At 30.7% G+C, this 10,267-nt stretch overlaps 1 long non-coding RNA gene across 1 annotated transcript; it reads left to right on the forward strand.

Moving 5' to 3' along the window:
* The first annotated feature begins 1,305 nt into the window (after positions 1 to 1,305).
* Positions 1,306 to 7,759, forward strand: LOC139359217 (uncharacterized). The gene is made up of 3 exons (XR_011615131.1): positions 1,306 to 1,431; positions 3,628 to 3,746; positions 7,460 to 7,759. It is a non-coding gene; the product is annotated as an uncharacterized lncRNA (long non-coding RNA).
* Positions 7,760 to 10,267: the final 2,508 nt, after the last annotated feature.

Raw genomic sequence — 10,267 nt, forward strand, 5'->3', positions numbered from 1 at the left:
GCACTCAAGGGGGAGAGGAACCCACACTTTCAGAGCATTGAGAGGGAACGTAGATGCAACTCTGCGGAAACATAGAGGAGCCACACAACCGAGGGAGAGTCTACCAATTGACCAATAAGCCTAAATGCCACCTGCTGTATCTCACCCCAAAGCTTCAAACCAAAAAATACCCCACTAACATAACCCCCTCTGAAAAATATATTAATACAGCTTTTTTATAAAGAAAATGGAGCTTTCAGTTTTTCTCAAAATATAATTTTGTTTCCTTTTGACTAAGTGATATTGTTAGAAACAATGACATGACAGCAAACTCACTCTGATAGTTTCCATAAAGTCATCATTAGGGAAAGTTCAAGACTAATTATAGAAGTTTCCTTGAATAAAGTTTAAATTCTGAATACTGTTATTCATCATGAGTTATGTACATATTTATTTTTACAGTGTTTTATACATAATTTAATATTTAAACCACTTGCCATCTTTGGGAATTTAGCTTGACATTTCATTCAGCAACAACTAGGGCCTTTGTTTCTAATTATATTTTTCAAAATTCTTGCTTGTTCTGTTTTTCACTTTCAAAATTATTTCTGAAATTTAATTGACATCTTAATGAATACATATTTTATATCCTTTGAAAATAAGCCAATTATAGAAGCTTTCCTTAAAAGGCTGAAGCAAAAAAAAAGATTATAATTTTAAAAATTTGAGAGAATAATAGTAATTTTCTCATAAAATCATACTGTTTAGAAATAGAATTGAGTCACTTGACTTGCTGTTTAAGAAAGAAAAGCTTTATAAATTATTGCTAAAATGTTGCTTTAGTTGCTTTATGAAAATGAAAAACATTGGTAAAAAAATAGAAAGTGCTGTAGGGATATATGTTCAAAACCTACAAAATCTTCAAACGATTATATGGTTTATAGGAAATATATAAGACTAGAACTTAGAGTTTTAATAGGTACAAGCGATTTATAATTACAACTCTAGTTTCCACATTAGTCTGAGGAGAAAGACATTTGAAGTTAGGTTTTATCAATTGATAGTTCATATTTGTCTTATATGCTTGATGGAAATACAGTGCAAAAGAATTATTCGTGTAACAGGTATATTACAGAAATAAATTTTATTAATAGCCAATGTAACTAGTAGTTATACTACAACATATTTGCTGTTCAGATGGATTCTTATATCCTTATTAGCATTTCTTACAAAAATAGCAATAGGCTCCATAGTAACTACAATGGCCATTTCTGTTACAAACACATACCAACAGAGAGAAAGATCATACGGCAGTTTAACTGCTTCCACAGATGATTCTAGTGTCTCATATAGCCTGAAAACTTGAAGCCTTTCTTTCAGAAATAGTACAAATTGAGACTGATTGAATTTGTTGGTTCCATAACAAATGGTCCAGGAGTGGGTTATTAGTAGGTACATTATAGTTGCTTTCATGTATAGAGAACTTTACAGTTTTATATCATTTTCTTTCTAAAAATAGTATAACCATGAACTTAAATAGCAATGTTTTTACAGGGTCTTTCATACCTAATCAATCTGCATCTTTAAATTCCATTCATTTGTTTTCTTTCATGCATTTGGGTAATAAATATTTACTAGCATCAGTGCTGTACTCTGGAAATATAAAATAAGTGAGAAAATTATTTCTTTCTCCTGAGGGATTTGTAATCTAGTATAGATAACAGTAAGTAAATAAGTGAAATAAGAGAAATAAGGAAAAGCAAAAAATTTTACATGGCAAGCACAAAGCCTAGAGTCTTCATTTGTAATTTGAAGGTGAACAGGGGCTTCAAAGGATGTATATTTCAGGTATATCTTAAAGAATGAATTATTGTTGCCAATTGGAGTCAATGTTAGATTAAAGCAGTGATTCGATTGGCACTTTGGAAGAGATTTAGCAATGTTTAGGGACTTTTTTGATTGTCATATGTGAGTAAGTAGCGGTGCTACTGGCATCTGGTGGGTAGAGGCCAGGGATGCTGCTAAACACCCTACAATGCTGAGGAGAGCACTTGTCCCCACCTACCAGAAAAAAATAAATAAATTGTCTGGCCCAAATTCTCAATAGTGCCAAGGACGAGATACATTGAAATAGAGGAATTATAGGCAAAAGTGATACAAAGAGGAAAGCATTCTATAGGCTTATAAAGATATAAATCTCTTGATGTGCATAGAGGGATTGGGGATAAGAGGAGCAAGAGTGGCCATAGGACCATAGAAAGGAAAGGTTTGTATTCTTTGGCAGCATAGATGTGAATAAAGACACATTTTTGTTTTTCTAAAGAGCAGTATAGTATAGTAGTGGACAAATAAAACAAGAATGGGTCTTTAATTATTCCACTTTAAAGTTTAAAACAAATTTTAATAGATAACACATTGAGTTCAATGAAATGCTCCTATGACCTTAAAATGTAAAGAAGCTACATTAGAAGAAATATGTAATTTGTTTTTGGTAAAACATAAATACAGGTGTGTGTGCATTCTTATGCAAATTGTATTTTATCAGAAAAATGTGTGTGCTCTCACATCACATGATAACATCTTCTCTCACTTTACAATATGCAAATTTAGAAAAGGTTCATCAGATGAATTGATATCTGATAATTGATTATCAAAATAATTAGGTAGTAATTGTGGAATATAGATAATATTTTAGTCTACAAAATGAAAATAAGGTAGATTCCATTCATGGCACGTGTACTTAAAATACTATATCTGTCTACAGTGCTGCTATTTCTTGAAGTAGTGCCTTGCACAGTGTCTGGCAAATACTGATTGAATGATTGTTAGTATGAATACATAAGTGAGTAAATAAAAGGAGGAAAAGGAAAAGAAAGGAAAAGAATTGAGACAAGGAGAAGAAGGAAGAAAGGGAAGGAGGTAGGGAGGGAGGGAAGAAAGGAGGATGAGGGGAGGAGTTACACCTGTTAAAAGCTCAGAATTAAGTTCTTAGGACAAGGATTTTTTGAGTGTTTTGGTCACTGCTGAATTCCCAGTAACTAAAATTACGCTTGATACATATTATTGCTCAACAAATATTCATTAACTGAATAAATACCCTACTGTCACCCAACATAATCAGTCATTATATCACAGATGACTGCATACTGGGGCAGTAGAGATATTAATTATATGCATTATTTAGGAGTGACCCCTAAAGTGAAAATAAACAACAATTTAGCAATGCCTCGATTGTTAGTAAAAGATTGCCTCGATTGTTAGTAATAGATTGCCTCGATTGTTAGTAATAGATTGCCTTGGCTAAACCATGGATTTTGAATATTCAGAATTCAAAATCATGTGTGCATTTGTATGAGAATGGGGGTGGGGGAAGGAGAGAACAGGAGAGTCAAAGCATACTCTGATAACAAAGAAAGAGAGAAAAATAAGACACAATTTAAGAAGCAATAGAAAATATAAACTTTTTTTATTCTGCTACTAAGTAGACCTGAAACCAATACTGTTCAAGAAATTAGGACTTTTAGGGTACCGTGGTTTATTTCTTTCTGGCATAAAGCTGTAAGCAACAATGTGCTTTGCACACCAGGTATTTAACATTGCTTGTACAGTATCCATGTAGAGCATGTAACGCTTTTTCTTTTTTAACAGATCTGGTCTCCCTGTGTAGCCCAGGCTGATCTCACACTCCTGGCTTTAAGAGATCTTCTCGTCTTGACCCCTTGAAGCACTGGGATTACAGGCATGAGCCACTGCACCCAGCCAAGCATGTAATTCTTAAACTTTACGCAGCTCTTGGGGGTGTGGCCTACTGAAAGAAGCACTAGAGGTTAAACATCTTTCATCATACCATCTTAGCCACAACTCTGTGACCTTTGATCCTTTCTCCCTCAAGGTCCTTATTTGTTGAATGGGGATGATAATTCAACCTCTACTAACCTAAAGACTATATGGAAAAATAGATTCAAAAATAATTTCAAAAATAGATTTTTAAATTTTGAATGCTTATATCAAAGTTTAAGATAATATGGATCTATATGATAAATCAAAATAAACCTATTTCGTATGCTGTAGTTTGTTCTTACAATATTTAGGAGGGAACAATTTATTAATTTGAAAATGCTCTATAAAATTTTTTTGCATATGAATGCTGATAAATTTAAATGATTTTTCAATTGGGAAGCTTTTGTCGGTGGCTATAATTATCTTTTCAAGAAGAATTTTTATTGTTCAAGGAAGAATTGTGTAAGTTAGAAATTCATTTAGTAAAAAAAAAAAGGAATATGGAGGTGCTAATATATTTTTTTTCCCCGTAACTCTTTCTGTTATGTACTCCTAATAGCATTTGATGTTTCCTCATGGCTTGCTACACCTACATTATTCCAAAAGTAAACTTTTTGCATAAGATCTAATTTAAAAATGTGTGCAACCTAAAATTACTGGTTTGGGATTAACAGTTTTACATTACTGCTTTTTAAAAATTTCTCCAACATGAATTTACTAATGTAAGAACAATAATTCCATTTAATATATTCTTTTGTTTTAGGTGTCACTACAATATCTACTGTGAATAAAAATTTAGGAGTAATTTTACCTTTTAAATATCATAAACATTAACAAATGCTATTTGATTCTCCTACAAATTATATGAGAAGAGCCACAAAATTTTCCTAACCTTTTCTGTAGCTCAATAAATCACAAACAGACAAGAAAGTTAAGCACTATTTTAGTGGAATATCAGCAGACAGATGTAGTACACATTCCCTCAAAATAATTCAAAACCTGTTTCAATTTATCGAATGCCTACTTTATCTGTCAAAACAATGTCCTTTCTCAAATAAAGGGCATTGTTTCTGTAGCAAGAAAAGGTTCTGATGTATTGTTACTTGCAAATGGATGGTGGAATAATGGAACAACAGGCAGTGTTTCCAACTAAGAGATCAAGGGCCAGAATGCATTACAAATCTTGTTAAAATAAATGAGGGTAAGAGCATAATTCCAATGAAGACATTTATAGTCTTAAACAATCTCTCACTCTTCTTAAAAGAGATCTTTAAAGTGAACCCAAATCCTCCCACAAACACCAAAAGGTTTTTGCTGCTTCTCTCAAAGTTCAGTATTCAAAGAAATAGAGATTTGTAGAGCTCGCATGCAAAATAGATATCAGTACCTTTTTAATGTGCTGACATTGTAAAATTTTACTGATGCTACTAATATTTCTATCTGTTGCATTTGTCTATGCACCTGGGATTCAAGGAGGAAAATAGTTGTTCATATAGTATCCAAATCTAAAACATTTTATTATGAAAATACTTGAATAGATAACTATGCTTAGTTTGTAAAATGAATCTTGAAAAAGGAATGTACCTTATTGTAAGTGACTTTTTTGTTAGATCATTTTAGTACTTGAATATGTAGCATCTGCAATAAACCTTTTAATTCTAAGTTATGATTAAATATTTCCTTCTTTAACAGTACAAAAAAAATGAAAACAATTACACCACCACCAAGTAATAAAGGTGTGCTTTACCTGTACAAATTAGCTGTTATGTCTTCCCTGTGACGGCAGGTTGTTCTCCTTTTCTTTATTCTAGCTATTTGTTTAGTTTATTTTTTTAAATGTAACTATGACCTCTACCAATTACTAAAATATATTCTTAAAACAAATCTATGGCAATCTTGTCTTAAAAGTAAATTCTACATTAAGAAATAATCTTTGGGAACAATAACTATAAAATACATTAATTCATGATCATGAAATAATATAATTGATCATAAATGTTATAGTATTATGTGAATATGTATGACAGCAGGGTTATATATTTTATATATAGTATATATAATATATATTCACATTCACATATATTCACTATTATATATGTAATAGGTAACACTGCTGTTATACATATTCACACATGTAGTATATCACATAGTGTGATATACTATATATATAATATATGTAACACTGCTGTTATATATATTCACATAATACTATAGTTGAATCACCTTTAAAAATAGTAACTATTAGGGAGTTATTGAATATATATTGACCACATGAATTATCTGAGAATAATTCCTGGAAATGGAAAACATTCTGCTTCACATAGTGTCGTGTAGATTGTGAAGTTTACTGCCTGTAACTGTCACTAAACATAGCTTTATCTACTGCAACTAAGCTATCTCACGTATACAAATAGTTGAATTAAACAGGAAACATTTGCAACAAATTGTAAGTTAAGAAGTCAGAAAAAAAAGGCATTAAGTTAGAATTATGACTTCTCTAACAAAAATACTCCGACATTCACCAAAGTCCATGAACACACTTTCTTCTCATACTTCTAGATAGCTCATAAAAGGGAAATAATAATTGATGTTCCTTTGGGATACTCACATCAAAATTACCAACTCAGCCTGTAGAATTTGTTCCAAAGTGTTTCAACAAATAACATAAATAGGCCACACCAATCCAAATATCCCCTAATTTCCTGTTATGTACTATATATTGTGATGTGCGTTAGAAATATAATGATTATTTAAGACTTCATCCTACATTCAGGGAGGTCTCAAATTCAAGGAGATCTCAAATCTATACTAAAGGAACAGCTTGAACCTTTCAATTGTTTTGTCCCCATTCTCCATAGTATCTCATGTACTCTAAGTCATAAACTTAGTTCATTGAAATAAAAATAAAAATCAGACTGTAAAATATTTTAAAATTATTCCACAAATGTTTTTATTATTCATTTTATTTTATGAAAGACATAAATATGAATACATAAACATAATATACATTCATAAACCCATTTAATATCCATATTTTCAGGGAGTATGCATATGTACTTGTGTACAAATATACCCATAAATCTAATCATCTATTTTTCCATCCACCTATTTATTCATTCAATGACAATAATTAAGACTTTTAAAGCTTGATTTAAATAGATTTGAACTCAAATTCTGCTTCAACCCCTTACGAGCTAATTGACTTCAAACATGTCAGTAAACCTCTCTATTCCTAAGTTTTCTCCTCAGTAAAATGGAAATAATATCTATTCAGTGGTTTATTTTGAGAATTAAATTAAAAATACATGCAACATAGGTAGTTGATTTGTAACTAATAAGTGCACAATAACTGTCATCAATCTTTTTTGTTAGTCATACCTTTATTTAGGCAATGTGGTGCAATGTTTCTGAACATAGATTTTGGAAACAGATTACCTCATTACTTGGATTCATATTTCACCTCTGCCGCTTAGTATTTACATGACTTTGAGAAAGTAACTTTTGCTGCCTCAGTTTTTTTCATCCATAAAATGGGAAAAACAGTACCTATTCAATAGAGTAATTTATATCCTTTATGCTTAAATGTGTGTGTTTAAATGTATATAACAACTCTCATTTTGAGCTCTCTGTTGCTACTTTTTTCTTTTCTGAATATATGAATAATTTTTATGATCCATCAACACTTTTTTCTATTCGGCAGGCAATTGTTTCACAAGGCATGGGGAGACAGTCTGACCTTTGTAATTGAATGGCCTGGGACAGAAGTGGTGATCATGGGAACTGTTGTTTACATCACCATTCTATGACATGAGGCACTGAGGAGTAAGAGCAACAGTTCTCACTTTCTTCTTTAGTAAACATAATTTGGGTGATGAAAGGCTTTTTTGTAGAAATCTTTAAAATGTATTATGTATATGTGAATGTAGATGTGAAATTTATGATCTGGGAAATCTGAGTATACAGATTCTTGCATAATATACTTTGGCTAATTGCATCTGTTTCCAATTGTATGGTGCATGATACAAAATACTGTACTTATATGGGGAAATTTGACCAAGGTGTCCCAGAACATGTCTCTATGTAAAATAAAAATGCATTTGAAAAAAAACAAAATCTTGGGATTTCTTACTATCATAAATGTTGAAGGTCGACATCTTTTTTTAACTCTACATAGGGTCTGTCTGTGCTTTAGGTGCTATCTAAAGTAGAACTACACATGAGAAGAGAGAACAGCTAATAAGACCTGAATGATGAATAAGACTTCATCATGGCAAAGTTTCTGTTTTGAAGATTTCTGACAGTGCCCTCTGATTTCTGTTTTGAGACTTACCTCTCAAAACTAAGGAAGATCAACAGCCGTACCAATACCTCTAAGTACTTGACAATGGAGTAGAACAAGTGACCACTGACTCATCAGCCTCCAAACACTTCTTACAGTGTACCTTGATTCTATGCAAGGACTAAGGAAAGGTTAAAATGCAAATATATTACTATTTGCAACAATACATTAATCTATCATTAGCATTAACTTTTGGAAAAACAAAAGTAATTCCATCAGATTAACAAAATAAATTCCAAATAAAATTAATTCCAAGAAAATTTCCTATCCATGCAAGGGTAGGAAAAATCAGCCAGAAAAAAAAAAAAAAAAAAAATGTCATCCTACAGAATACCAGCTTGGAAGAAACCTGATACTAAAATACCACACGAAGACACTGAAGAGGAACATAAGGTGAAAAGATCATTCAGGGAAAAACTTTTGTCTAGGAAAACCCTCATTCACAATCTGTGTCTACAAACTGAAAAAGCAATTGGGTTGCATTTGTAACATACACAGTGAAGATAAACTATAATTTACCTAACTGACGGCATTGTGTGGTTAATTGAGATTAATTAGAGGAGAAAAACTGATAAGTTTAGAATATTTTGCATTGCAAATGACCAATTGATTTTTCCAAGTTTTCATGTTTTAAAGAAAGTAGCACTATAGAATGCTATTTTATTTTTAAAAAGATAAAGTATCACAAAAATGAGGGATTTAAAACAATGTGTGAGACATTGTTTAAATTGATGCATTTTATGTTACAAACAAAAAATGTATATATAATATAGAAATTATTATAGGTATTATTTATTTTTTTACTAGTATTACACATACTTTATAAGCCCAATCATCTTTTTTATCACATTATAATTTATCTTACTTTTAAATATCTAGGGACAACATAGAAAATATTTTAAAATCTTAAAAAAAAAGTTCATAGCATTAAGGCATTTTCCCTAACCAACTGTAGGAAAATATAAGACTTTTCAAACTATAAGGACATATAATGATAAACGTATGTATTATTCAAGCTTCTGATTAATATGAACAAACATTGACAGACTAAAGCAGCTGTAATAGTGCAATGATTTAAAACAACAAAAATGCCTCTGTAAATATTAAGTCAATAACTTTCTTCTGAAATATAAAACGTGCTTGCCACAGAAAATTAATATGATTTCTCGCATGTAAATTACCATATTTTAAACAAAAGGTATCTTCAAGAACCATTTTAATCTTTGCTATATTTTGCATATAGTACTTTTAAATTCATATTTCAGTGTTGACATATTTCAAATAAAGGAAATGGACTGTTGTAATCCTTTGTATGGTGTTTTCATTCAATTAGCTCTATCTTTCTTTTCTAAGCAAACAAGATGGCAATTTACTCAAAGTCAACCCATAATAACATATATCAGCCAGAGTCGAACAAACACAGTACTGCTCTTGCTACACCTTTTAAAATCAAACAATTTTAAATAAAAGCAAACATGAACATAAATAGTGTTTCCCTTTGGAATTTGACTGTTGACAGAAAATGATAAAAACACAAAAATGGTTCGAATTTGTAAGGAAGTTAAATAATTCAGGAAATGTTTTATTAACTGATAGCTGAGAGAACAGGATTTCGGTCTTTGCATTATAAAGTAACGAAAAAATAAAATATGTCATATGTGGCTGATTCGTAGAAAAAAACCTCTTCCTAACCATATTAAAATTTCACAAGGTAGTTAAAAACCACATTCTTATCAAGCACTTACAAAAGTAAAATTTTGTTTAAATATCCATTTTTTTTTCTTTTCAATGTTAGTTCCAACACTTTCAAAGGTGAAGAAAAAGTTGTTTGTCTGTACATAGTTTTAAAAAAGGGTTTGTGGTTTATATTTTCAACATACTGTAACAGAAATTTAAAGAAAGAAGAGTTTGAAACCGCAAATACTTTAATTGCTTTTATTTTGTTTTGTTTTGTGTTTTGGACAGTTAAGTGCTTGGAAATTACATTATTCTTATAAGATGAAAATAGAAAGTTATCATTTCCAAAATATCATTGCCAAGATTTTTTCGTTTAGATAAAACATAAGAAAATATATTGAAAAATTGTCTTAGGCAAATTGGAAATTTTAATAAAAGTTTATAATTATATATTTATAGGAAATGTATTAATTTTAAGAAAAATAAAAATTA

Source organism: Macaca nemestrina, chromosome 16 (assembly GCF_043159975.1).
Source record: "Macaca nemestrina isolate mMacNem1 chromosome 16, mMacNem.hap1, whole genome shotgun sequence".
Classification (NCBI taxonomy): Eukaryota; Metazoa; Chordata; class Mammalia; order Primates; family Cercopithecidae; genus Macaca; species Macaca nemestrina.